Source organism: Sarcophilus harrisii, chromosome 3, assembly GCF_902635505.1.
Source record: "Sarcophilus harrisii chromosome 3, mSarHar1.11, whole genome shotgun sequence".
NCBI classification, from domain to species: Eukaryota; Metazoa; Chordata; class Mammalia; order Dasyuromorphia; family Dasyuridae; genus Sarcophilus; species Sarcophilus harrisii.
In genome coordinates, this window is record NC_045428.1 from 597,466,334 (window position 1) to 597,479,440 (window position 13,107).

At 32.2% G+C, this 13,107-nt stretch overlaps 1 pseudogene; it reads left to right on the forward strand.

Annotated features, from left to right (window-relative positions):
- Positions 1-1,723: 1,723 nt before the first annotated feature.
- LOC116422677 lies at positions 1,724-12,976 on the forward strand (annotated as a pseudogene).
- The last annotated feature ends 131 nt before the right edge of the window (positions 12,977-13,107 follow it).

Consider the following 13,107-nt stretch of genomic DNA (forward strand, 5'->3'; position numbering starts at 1 on the left):
TTCAGCTAGTCTCTGCAATTATTGACTTGCAGCTAACAGATCCAACTGATGTCTCCTGTTTTCTCCTGGAACCAAAATTAATACTTTTCAACAATTGAAATGAAATACTGCAATTCTGCAGAGACCACATAAGCATGAAAATATAACCAGTACATCAGAGCTGGACCACCTAAGTAAGGTTTCTTGTACCAGCCAGAATTTTTCACTTCAATTCAAGCATTTTTGTCCTTTGGGGTAGTTTTAATTTCTCTTTAAAATCTCTTTGCTTGCATGATTTTCCTTCAAAATTTTAAAGTAAAGTAAAATAAGTAAGACAAAATTATAGAAATCTTTCTAAATGATTGGGTGAGAACAAAATGTGATTTTTTTTATTAGAAGAATTTCTTTCAGGTTTCTGGGAGAAAGTGTGGACATGGATTTTCTTTGGAATTTATTATTTTTCTCCTTTCAATGCCCTGTACTGCTTTCCTGATGGGTACTGAGACCTTCTTCTCAGTGATAACATCTTGTTATTTCTTTGCCAGGACTCTTGCAACTGAGGTCAGTCTTCCTAAAAGCTGGCTTCTCAGCAACGATAAAATTCCTTTGTCAGTCACACTTTTGGGTTCATGTATTCTTTCATTTTGAACCAGTGTCAACAGAGGATTCTCAACTCTTCTTTTCTTAACAGCATCAATACCTCTTATGCTCACTAGAAACTAAAGACAGAAAACTTTTAATGTGATCCTCTATTGCCATGTCAGGGACTAATATGTAATTCACACAAAAACAAAACAAATCATAAACAGAAAACAAAAGCAAAACAAAGAGATAACTAGGAACAGAGAGACAATTGCTTCAAATAAAGATCTCTCAAATGAACACTCCACCTATTTGGCTGACCATCTTCATTTAAAACATCCCATAATTCTCTCAATGTATCCAATTCAAATGTTACTATGTATTTTCATTGCTAAATGAAATCATCCATGGTAATCCTAAACCAAGCTCTCCCTCACTTAAATCAAAATCACTTGCATGTCATGGAACCACTTCCATGATGTCATGGATCTTAGTGAATAAAGGTTAAACAATAGCAAGCTACATATAAAAGGAGAAAAACCATAATTCTAATAATAATAATAAACAAATAATAAATAAAGATAATTCTAATTGACCCATCTTAAATTTAAATGTACTTTCAAAAGTTAGCTTACTCTCCATAGCTCCTGATTTATTCCCCCAACAAGGGAAAGACTATTGCTAAGTTGTCAGCTAGAACTCACTATTAATAAAGGAGGAGATTCCTTTCTAATTAAGTCCTAATGAATTTGCTGTCATAAATCAAATGGTTCCTAATGACCCTCAATGCAATAAAGTAGGCTAATTCCCATGCAATAAAGGCCTGCTCTGGGTAACAAAAGACTTGAACAAAATCCAAAGGTAAAGATACTCAATGCTACTTGCTCCTTGCCTCAGAGAAGAGGTTGGCTTCCATAGTGTCTATAGTAATTTCTGCTAAGTCTCTCTACACCCTCTACTCTCCCACCCACTATGTACCTTCTAGATACTGGACTGGTAGGAAGGAAATGGGTTTTTGTTGAGGTCTTACCCTCACTGATTCCAGTCTACATTAACTAAACAAGCTTAAGGCAACCTTTTATTTATGTTACTTTTTAATAATTTTCAAAGCAATCTTTTAGAGGAGATTCTGGGTTGGTCTGAAAAAAATAAATCAGGAGCTATGGAGAGTAAGGTAACTTTTGAAAGTACATTTAAATTTAAGATGGGTCAATTAGAATTATCTTTTTTTATTATTTATCGATGTTTCATAATCTGAAATATCTTAATGTGTTTTTAATACAGCAATTTTCCTTCTATAAACAGCCATACACCCAGATTTCTCTTTCTTCTCTCTTTCTTTCTCCCTTTCTCTATCCCCATCTGTTTCTATCTTTTCCTCATTTTCTTTGCCTGGGTAAATAGTGGTGCTTTGCCTAGATGACTTTTTAGTATTTAAGATTTGCCCTCTGCTCACTACCAAAGGAAAATTCAAGAAATACAATCAAGTTGATCATGATTTGTTTTAATTTCTCAAAACTGTCTTCTAGAATAAAGTTGGAAAACTACTTCTTCCTTCTTCTCTTCCTCCCTTCTTCCTGTTTCTTTCTTTCCTCATTCTTTCTTCTTTTCTTTCTTCCCTCTTTCCTTCCTTTTTGTTTCTTGCATCTTTCTCTGAGGATATTTCTTTCTTTCTTCCCTCCCTCCCTCCTGCTTTCTTTCCTTTCCTCCCTCCTCTTTCCTTCCTCGTTTCCTTCCTTTCCTTCATTCCTTCCTTCATCCTTCCCCACTTCTCTTCTTGCATTCCTCCTACCTCCTTCTCTACTTTCCTCCCTTCCTTCCTTCCTCTTTAATCCCTCAATATCTCCATCCTTTACTCTCTCTTCCCTCCCTCCTTTTCTCTTCTTTTTGTTCCTTCCTTCCCCCTTTTATATTTCTTGCATCTGTCTCTTAAAACATTTCTACTTTAGTCAGTGAGAAACTTGTTTTCCTTGATTTAGTTCTAGGTATTGTCTTCTTCATACAGACAGGAGCTGGAATGCTGGGAAATGTCTTTCTCCTTTGTCATTATACCATCACTTTCTATAATGACAACAGGTTACGTCCATAGACTCCATTTTCTTCCACTTGTCTCTGGCCAGCTCCATCGTGCTTATTTTCAAGGGAGTCCCTCAGACAATGGTTGGTTTGGGGCTGAAAAATTTCCTGGATAATGTTGGCTGTAATGTGATTCATTTCCTCCACCGAGTGGCCCGTAATGTTTCTCTCACTATCACTTGCTTTCTGAGTGGGTTTCAGATTATCACCATCAGTCCCTCACTTTTCCATTTGGTCAAAACTCAAAGCTCAAGCCTCAAATTACATTAACCCCTTCTGCCTTTTGTGCTGGATCCTACACATTCTAATAAATGTCTATATGTTTGGAAATATGCAGAAGTTTACAGAAAGAAATAACAACACGAGGATATGGAATATTGGATTCTGTTCACAATTTGCTCCAGCATCATTCAGAAGCCTCTATATTTATAATTTTGTTCTCTTTTCCTGATTTCCTGTGTGTGGGATTTATGGTCATAGCCAGGGTTATCTGGTGCTTGTCCTGCAAAGACACCATCGACAGGTCCAGAATATTCACAGCTCCAGCCATTTGCCAAGAAAATCTCCTGTGATTAAAGCCACCCACACCATTTTGGTGTTGGTGAGCACCTATGTCTTCTTCTACTCAGCCAATTCTGTTTTGTCATTTTATCTCTTTATTTTTAATAAATATTATGTGTGGTTGATTCCCACATCAGCCCTCTTGGCTGCAAATTTCTCAGCCATAAGCCCATTTGTGATTATCAGTTCTGATTCCCAAGTTCTCCATCATTTCTACTCCTCTGGAAAAAGAAAAGATCCAAAGATTCTCCTTTTCCTGGATGTTCCCAAGCTCAACATTCTATTTCTCTTCCTAAGAGGAGATATCATTAAAAAGACAATGAGAGCAGTTCATGTACACAGTAGGATAAAAGAGTCATATATCTTATAAATTAGAAGAAACATTAAATGTAAAAATCATTTTCATCATGAGGATCATTATGTCAAAATTTTTTGATCCTTTAATAGTGAATCTCCATATTTCACATTTTCAGATTATTTTGAACTCTTTTCTGGAAATGTCTATTAAATATTCTCCTTCTCCTAGAAATTATTTTTATCATAGAATTGAGAATGTTGAGAAAACCAATTTACATTGGTGGAAGGACAACTGAGAGATGCCATCATTTTCTTCTACATATGAAATAAAGGACATATTTTGTTTTACCTGTGATCTACAAAGATTGTAAAAATATCTGGAGTAAAGAGAGGAGAAAGTTTTGTGAACCTTGTCCCATCAGGACTGGCATAAGGGATATATTATGAGACAAGTAGAGATATTTTTCTCTGATTTCATATAATTTGTAATGTCTTAGAGTTCTTGCTACAGTCTATTATAAAACAGATCTCAAAACAACTTGGTAGAAGCTCTCAATTTTCACTTGAAAACCAGATAAATTCATCTCAAACATCATGATTCTGATATTTTTAGTAATAGAGCTATAAGATGATAATGAAATTACAAACTCATAGTTCTCTTGAAATTTTAGAGAACTTAAGTTCTAAAATGTCCTTTTCTATTCTTATCTAAACTGTGGACTTGGTGAAAATTGTGCTAATAATAAATTAGAGGAAGGTTCCTCAAAAAAAAAAAAAAACTGAGAATCTGAAATTGTGAAATGTTATTTTGCTTTAAAATTGAATATTTACCAAAAAATAGTTAAGAATGTCTAAATTATTATTGACTCTATTACAATTAATCTTCTAAGCTGCAAGTTAGCAAATTTTACAATGATATTAAAATAATTCAAGTATTAGTTGAAAAATCAAAAGCCAAATATTTTAAAATACCAGCAAAGGTAGAACTCTGAAATCTCTTAGTTTATATATAATCATTTAATCTTTTTTTTCTAAAATTATTCAATTTTTTCCAATTATTTAGAAATCTAAATTTTTTCATTAATTCCATTTTTAAAACTCCAATTAATTATAATTTAATTTTATTTTTTAAAAGTTTTTTCAAAAATATGTAAAGATAGTTTTCAGCCTTCCCCTTGCAAATCCTTGTATTCCAATGTTTTTCTCCTTTCCTTCCTTGAACATCTTTCCCAGAGGACAAGTACTCCAATATATGTTAAACATGTGCAAGTCTTCCATATACATTTCCACAATTATCATGTTGCATAAGTAAAATCAGACCAGAGAGAGAGAGAGAGAGAACAAAATTCAATAAAGTAACAACCAATAAAAGTAAAAATATGATGTGATCCACACTCAATATCCTTTGGGTACAGATGGTTCTCTTCATCACGAGACCATTGGCAGTAGTCTGAATCACCTGAATGAAAAGAGTCATGTCTGTCAGAATTGTTCATTGTATAATCCTATTGTTGCATTGTACGGTGTTCTTGTGGTTCTAGTTACTTCACTTAGCATCAGTTCAGGTAAGTCTTTCCAAGCCTCTATTAAAATCATCTTGATGATCATTTCTTATAGAACAATAATATTCCATAACTTTGATATACAAAAACTTATTCAGTCATTCCCTGACTGATGGCCATCAACTCAGTTTCCAATTCTTTGCCACTACAAAAAGGGCTGCTAGAAATATTTTTTTCACGTTGATAGTCCTTTGAACACATCTTCATATTGTTGTTTAGAATGTTTGGATCAGTTTAAAATTCTACTAACAATGTAAAAATGTCTCAGTTTTCCCACATCCCCTCCAATATTCATCATTACCTTTTCCTGTCATCTTAGTCAATCTGGAAGATGTGCAGTTGTGCCTCAGCAACTCCAATTAATTCTAATTTAGTTTTTATTAATTTTAATCCCTTTAAAGGGGATGAGACTTACAGAAAACATAGGTAACAACACTTCATACACACACACATGCATTTATACACACACACATATATATATAAATATAAATAAATGAATTTAAATAAAAATCATAAGTTGTATGACAATAGTAACAAAAAAAGAAAACAAACCTGGGATGGAATGAACAAGCAATTTGAGTAATTCCAAATTATAGAGCAATTCACCTTAAAAAGAGTTGCCTTATAGGAAGGACATACTCTACAAATGTGTGTTGCTCTCAAATTAAATAATAAACCTAAGTAAAATTGACTTTTCTTTGAGTTAACATAAGATATTCCCTAACTTACTCTCCTCTAAGAAACTTACAGGGTTCTCTTTAAGTTGAACTAATTAATAGGTTTATATTTTGTTACCACAAACTTTTGAATAGTTTCATTATTCTTATACCATTTTGAATATTTCCAAGGATGATACCTTCTGCATAATTATATAATTATGAAAAGGCAGATGACAAGAACAGGTACTTATCTTCTTAGTTGTTTAGAATATAGATGTGATAATGATCTCAGACTGAAAATGGTGAGAACTGGCAACTTCTATGCCTATATTCTAAATCATTACAGAAATGCTCAAATTTAGCACAACAAGATCCATCATAAGACAACTCAAACTGTCTTACTTAGAGAGATTTGTTATGAAAAGAAAAATCAAGCCAAATTGTTGAATTAAGGTTCAAAGTGACCTGAACTCTGCTTAATTCATCTCCAGAAAACTTTAAAATAATGCCTCAAAATGAATTCTCTAGTCACATAACTAACAAGAAGACAGGGTGAAAAACTTATTTAACCCAAGAAAACTTAGAAGGCTGGTGGGAAAGGTCTAAATCACTTGGGTCAAAGGGGAATACCATCTAATGCAGGTAAGTCAGAAGCAGTCAGTGCCCCAGAAAACCAGGAGAAGAACCCAGACTCTAATACAGTTTAGAGAGCCTGTTCCTGACATAGCAGGCAATCAGGGCACATTGCCTGATTGAATAGCAAGTGAGCAGTGGAATAGATCAGTTACACAAGACATAACTATAGTAAACCACTATAGGTTTGGGTTTAATAAACCCAAAGATTGCAGTTTCTGGAATGAGAACCTATTATTTGACAAAAGCAGCTCCCAAAAAACTCCCTAAAAATACTATTGGCAAAAAAGGGAAAATATGCATATATAACATATGTCTAAACACATATATATTTACTGAAAAAATTAGGAAATAAATTAGTGAAATAGAAAAACATTATCCAACAATAAAATTAGATTTGGCAAAATGGAAAAAATACATCTGCTGAACAAAACAACTCCTTTAGAAATATAACTGGCCAAATGAAAAAAAAAATAGAGGTTAAAAAAGCTAACTGAAGAAAATAGTTAATTAAAAATAGAATTACACCAATGGAATTGAACTCCATGAGACATCAATAATTAGTTTTAAAAAATGAAACAAAAAGAAGCAAATGTAAAATATCACACTGGAAATACACTGTAAAATAGATGCAGGAGAGACAAGATAAGAATTGTTGCACTATTTGAAAGCCATGAACAAAAAAGGAATGTGGAGAAATCATTTCAAGAAATCAAGGACAGCCAATATGTCAGAGTAAAGGCAGGAACTCACTTAACAACTCCCCCAAACCGCTCCAAGTTTTTTTAAATAACAACTCTGAAAAATTTTAGAGCATCAGAACACCCAAAAAGAGAGAGTAGAACATTTTCCAGCTGAAGGAAACTAGAAGTTCAGCACACACCAGGATGAGAGTTCAGTATGCAATTCCAATGCAAGCTGTCCTAGCATGATTTCAGGTTGGAACCCAGATCCAGACTCGGCTAAACCCCTGAATCAAATCTTACACATGGTACTTTTCTTCCAGTCACTTTCCCCCCTCAAATGTCTAAAGAGAGTTTGAAACCACTTGCGTTCTTTCTCCTAGATTGAAGCCACCCCCCCAAAAAAAAAATAAAAAACAGGATCTCTCTTTGGCTTGTCTTTAGTACTAATTAGCTCCTCCCTTCACATAGGCAGGGTTCATTGTGCAATTTTCACCAATGAAGGAAGTCATAAAAATGACCCTCTGAGCAATAGGCTACATTTATATTGGAAAGATGTGGAGCTTGTCGCTTTTCTTCTCCATAAAAAGAAATGCAGGTTAAAAATCAATTGAAGACTAAACAATAATCTTAAAAAAATGAATGGTCAAAGAACACATTCAATAATTTCATTAAAAGAAAATGACAAAAATGAGATAGCTTATTGAAACTAATGGGAAGCAGTAATATCAGTAATGCAAGGGAAATTTCTCTCTCTAAATATTTATAACAATAAAATAGATAAAGAGCAGACCAATGATTTGGATACATAATTTAAAAATAAAACCTCTAGACAAAGAACAAATTAAAAATACCAATTAAATATGAAATTGGAATTCTTAAAAATTAAGAGAGATTTATAAGGATAATAAAAAATTGTGTGTAATAAAACAATTGAATTAATAAAGAGAACTAGAAGATGATTTTATGAAAAAAATAAACCATTGTTTAATTTTTTTTAAAGTAAGGAACAAAAACGAATGACTAGTATTAAAATTTTTTTATTATACTATGTTAAAGAAATGCTTGTTTTTCACAAATCTAAAATAAAAAAAAATCTTTGAGAGTTAATGAAAATGGCAGTTATATCAACAAAGAGTTATATATTGCACTCTTAAAATAAAGTGTTAAGTTGATCTCTAAAGTGTAGATAAATATGAAAGTGTAGAAGTTTGTCACAGGCAGACACATACCATATTTTCACTCTACATTTTTTTAGGCTTTTGGGGAACAGTCCTGAGGCAATAGCAATCAATGGGAAATAAATCAGATCAATTAAAATCATAGCTCTCTACTTCACTCTGCAGTTATAGTCTTCAGTTTTAGTTCCTTCTGTTTCATATATACATATATCCAAATATATATGAATGTGTATATATAGAGAGAATATATATGTATACATAGTTACAATCAACTATATATAGTTATAGTCAACATGAAATTTATCCAAAATCATGACAAAAAAACAATTTACTGAGTAATGATAATTGCTTCTGAAAGTGTAGAGATGTGTCCCAAGCAGACATATACCGTATTATCACTATATATTATATTTTAGGTTTCTGGGGAATAGTCCTGAGACAGTAATAATAAGTTGAAATTAAACCAGGCTAATTCAAAACATAGCTTCCTACTTCACTCTGCACCCTTCTCATCAGTTATGATCAACATAAAATCTATCCAGATTCCTAAAAGAAAAACAATTTACTGCATAATGATGACTGTGTCTGCAATAAAATCACAGAATTATTCTATGAAATGATATAATCCTAAGAATAGGGCTTTCTTCTGGAAATGTATTTTTCCAGTGCAATAAGTTTAAAATGTACTTTTCAGGAGCATCTAAGTAAATTATTTTTACAATTAAAGAGTATACTGACATGGCCAGGCTTAAAGGCAGGAAGATTCATTTTCTGAGTACAAATCTCACCTCAGACAATTACTTGCTGTGTGATCTTGGGCAAATCACTTAACTCTGTTTGCCTCAGTTTCCTCAACTATAAAATGAAAAGAGAAAATGGCAAACCATGACCATTTCATTGCTCAGCAAAAGTCAAATGGGATTCAGATTTGGGCACAACTAAAATGACTGAAGAATCGAAACATTACAAATGATGTCCTTGTGTGTATGTATGTGTGTGTGTGTGTGTGTGTGTGTGTGTGTGTTTGTATGTTACAGACTTCTGTCAAAGATCAGTAAAGCCTAGGGACTATGAGAAGACATTTTCAAAAATATAACATTTTCAAAGGAAATAGATTATATCAAAACAAAATTATATAAGTTAAAGTTACATATGTGTATATGTGTGTTTATTTATATATGGATCCTACATTAAAAAGCCTAAAGCAAAGATAATGAGATTATAGGAAGCAGAATTGTGTAGTAGAGAGACAACTGTTTTAAATTTAATTTGTAGTTTAAAAAGCTATATGTAATAAAAGTTTACACTTTAAGATACATTCTTATTTTAAAATTTTTATGTTCAATTCTTAAGTTCATAATAAAAGAGATAAAGATTTTTAAAAGAATAAAGGTTTTTTAAATGCAAAGAGTGAATATGCTATTATTGAAAATGAAATCAGAGCAATTCTAGAAAGTTATTTGATACAATTATATGCCAGTAAATTTCTACCAAATTCCTATTATGAAACAAATTTACTACTGATGCTTTAACCAGGAAAAACAAAAAAGATAAAAGGAAAAATATAGACTAATTCCATTAATGAATATGTATGTAAAAATCCTAAACAAAATCCCAAACTACCTGGGAGACTGCAACAATATGTTACAAAGATTTTTACATTGTGATTAAGTATGATTTATACTAGGAAATCAGGGATGGTTTCACATAAGGAAAATTTATAACATTATTTATTATATCAATAACAAAAGTAAGAAAAATGCTATCAATAGATGAAGAAAAACTTTTGATAAAATATAATATGCATTTTTTATTTTAAAAAAATCAAATTTGAAAACATTCTACTATTTAATGTGTTAGAAATACTAGCAATATCAACAAGAGAAGGAAAAAACCTGAAGGAATCTAAATGGACAATGAATAAATTTTTGGTGATTTTTTTTATTTGTAAATTTTTTATTCTTTTTTAACAAATACAAAATAAGAAATAGGGAAAAACATTTCTGTGTATTTGATATATAATACTAAATTTCCATTTCAAGAAAACCTATCTAATAAATACTACATGTTGTTTTCAAAGTTTCCCAGTTTTTCTTCATTTACTTCTAGGTTTTCTTTTGCTCTCTGCTGTGACTTTTATTTTATTTTTTCCCTCTCTCTCCCTACCTACCCTGTATCCTAAAGAAGACTACAATTACATGTGCTTATGTGGAGAGAGAGAGAGAGAGAGAGAGAGAGAGAGAGAGAGAGAGAGAGAGACCTATAAACATCCATACCCACACTCACATACATTTATGTAAAATCATGTTGTCCATATTTTCATTTGTCATGTCCTTCTGTGGAGGTGGATAGCATCTTCCTCCATTGGTATAAGTCTTTACATGCTGTTCTTATTGTTTTGCTTAATCAACCAACTTTTTCATATCCTTTACCCTAGCTGTATTTCAACACAATGAGATCTGAAAGCTTGTCTAAAATAGTTTCTTTCTAATTTTCTGCATTTCTTCTATTCTTATCTATATCGATATATTTATACAAGAAAATTTCAATTTAAAATACGCAAAATTATCCATTTTACACTTCAACAATGCCCTCACCTTATAATATAATTTAAACTATGACAATACCAAATTTAATATAGTATATATTAATTAATATATTTATTGTATTTAATTTGATTTATTTTAAATATATTAATATATTTAATAAAGCATAATTTAAACTATGACACTACTGAATCCCTTCCATTACATTTTTCTATTTTTTCCCCTGATTTCCTTGAAATTCCTGACCTTTTGTTCTTATGAAGGAAGAACTTTTGAAGAAACAAAGAATTTAAAAGAAAGCTTTAAAAAACTCCAGGAACTGATGCTTTATTGATCAGCAAGTCTTTTCTACTTTCAGTGTTACTGGAAGCAAGGCTGCACTTCATTTGCAGAACAATGGACATTGTAATGTTCGGGCTAGCTTTCTGGAGGATCTCTGGGACCAACCTTGATCTTAATGCAGGAGTGCAGGAGGCAGGAGGGTCAACAGGATGGTGGTCAAAAATGTAATGTCTCATTTCCAGTCCTCGCCGCCCTTAAATACCTTGGTATGATTACACATTACAGTATGTGTGAGCTAGAGAACCATTGCATCACCATGCTAAGTACTAAGTATGTGTATATTAAAGAACCATCATCTCATCAATTCTACTGTATTAATACCTTGTTGTAAGTATCCTTGTTTCAAGTATACTTATCCAGAGTTCTTGGCCTCTACAAGATATGACACGGGCTTGTTTTATTACTTAAATCTTTATTCTTCAATAATTTTTTAAAGGTATTGAGGTCTTGAAATAGTTTTTTCCATATACTATTTATAATTATATTTATAATACAAATCATTTATATTCATAGGTCTCAGTCATCTTGAGAGTTTTCTTTCAAAAATTTCTACACATTTGTTGTCTTTTTATCAGAAATGCTCAAAAGTTCTCCATTCCAGCAAGATGATAGTGTATGTATTTTATCTCATCCCTAAGACCTCACAAATCTCTACAAAACAGAAATTATTCGCCAAAGATAAAGTATCTTCTGTTGTTCCATGGTCTAGGACAATTAGAATCCAAAAGAAAAACCCATTTATTTATTTAGGAAAACTCCTGGAACTGATGCTTTGCTGACCCCAAAATCACTCAGCATGCCTTCTTTACTTCCAGTACTACTGAAAGTAAGGCTGCATTTCAATGGCAGATCAATGGACATGTTATGGACTTTCACCCACAGTCACTTCTGCATCAAGTTTTCCCCCTTTCCTTTCTAGTGGTTTAAAGACCATGGTTCCAGACTGCACAGGTTTGCTTGGGCCCCAACAGCCCAAACTCTTTAAGTGCAAAAACCTGTGGGGTCTGAATTCTCACCACTTCTATATCCTTTACCAAATTAGTTACCCTGAGTTTGGTCCAGTTTCCTCAACTCTAAAAATGAGAATAACAAAGAGATTTTTTACATCCAGATGGGGTTTTTAGAATCCAAGGAGATAATATAACAATATTATCTGTTAATTATCAATTAATATTATTTAGCATGCTGCCTGAAATATTAGTCTATATATAAATGCTAATTATTTTATTACAGGGAATCTTATATCATTTTAATTATTACTAATTTATAGCATGAAAAATGTATTAATTTTCCTGATTTTCTATACCTTTCTAACATGTGACTACACTTATAATGTTATTTTTTTTATTTTTGTTGTTTTTCTGGTTGTTCTGTTTCATTTGTATGTTCATTAATATATGCTATTATTGTTCATATTATTATTTTTCTTTAACCCAGTCCTTATTTTGGAAATATTAAGTATCCAAATGTAGATTTTTACTTTATTTTTTTATAAAGATTTTTATACTTTATTGTATAAATACAATTTATATTGTTGTGCCATATTCATTACTAACTACCACAAATTACCAAATTAAGGTATTAATTCTGCCTGCTTTGCCTGTGAAAGCATCTTTAACAAATACATCTCTGCTCTCCTGGAGCCCAAAAAAGGTCCTCTTCTCTTGGAGTTTTGCTAATGACTTGATCTTCATAATTAGTTATTAGTAATTGAAGATGGGGGATTCTCAATCAGTGGGAATACTTGAAAGCTTTTTCAGCTGGAGCAAAAGTTTACTTTTTTAGACATGTCCCTTTTTCCCTTGGCAGACTAATGTCATTGGTGCTGCCCATGACATGATCATCACACCTCTGGAGACAAATGGGCTCAGATGATGCAGTCCTTATAACTGGCCTTATAACTGCCTGAGCCATCACATATGCACACACAAGCACAAAGTAACGCAATTTGACTCAGCCCTTTCCTTCATCCTAGAAGCAGAGAACAATCAGGTGAGTGTCTTCTT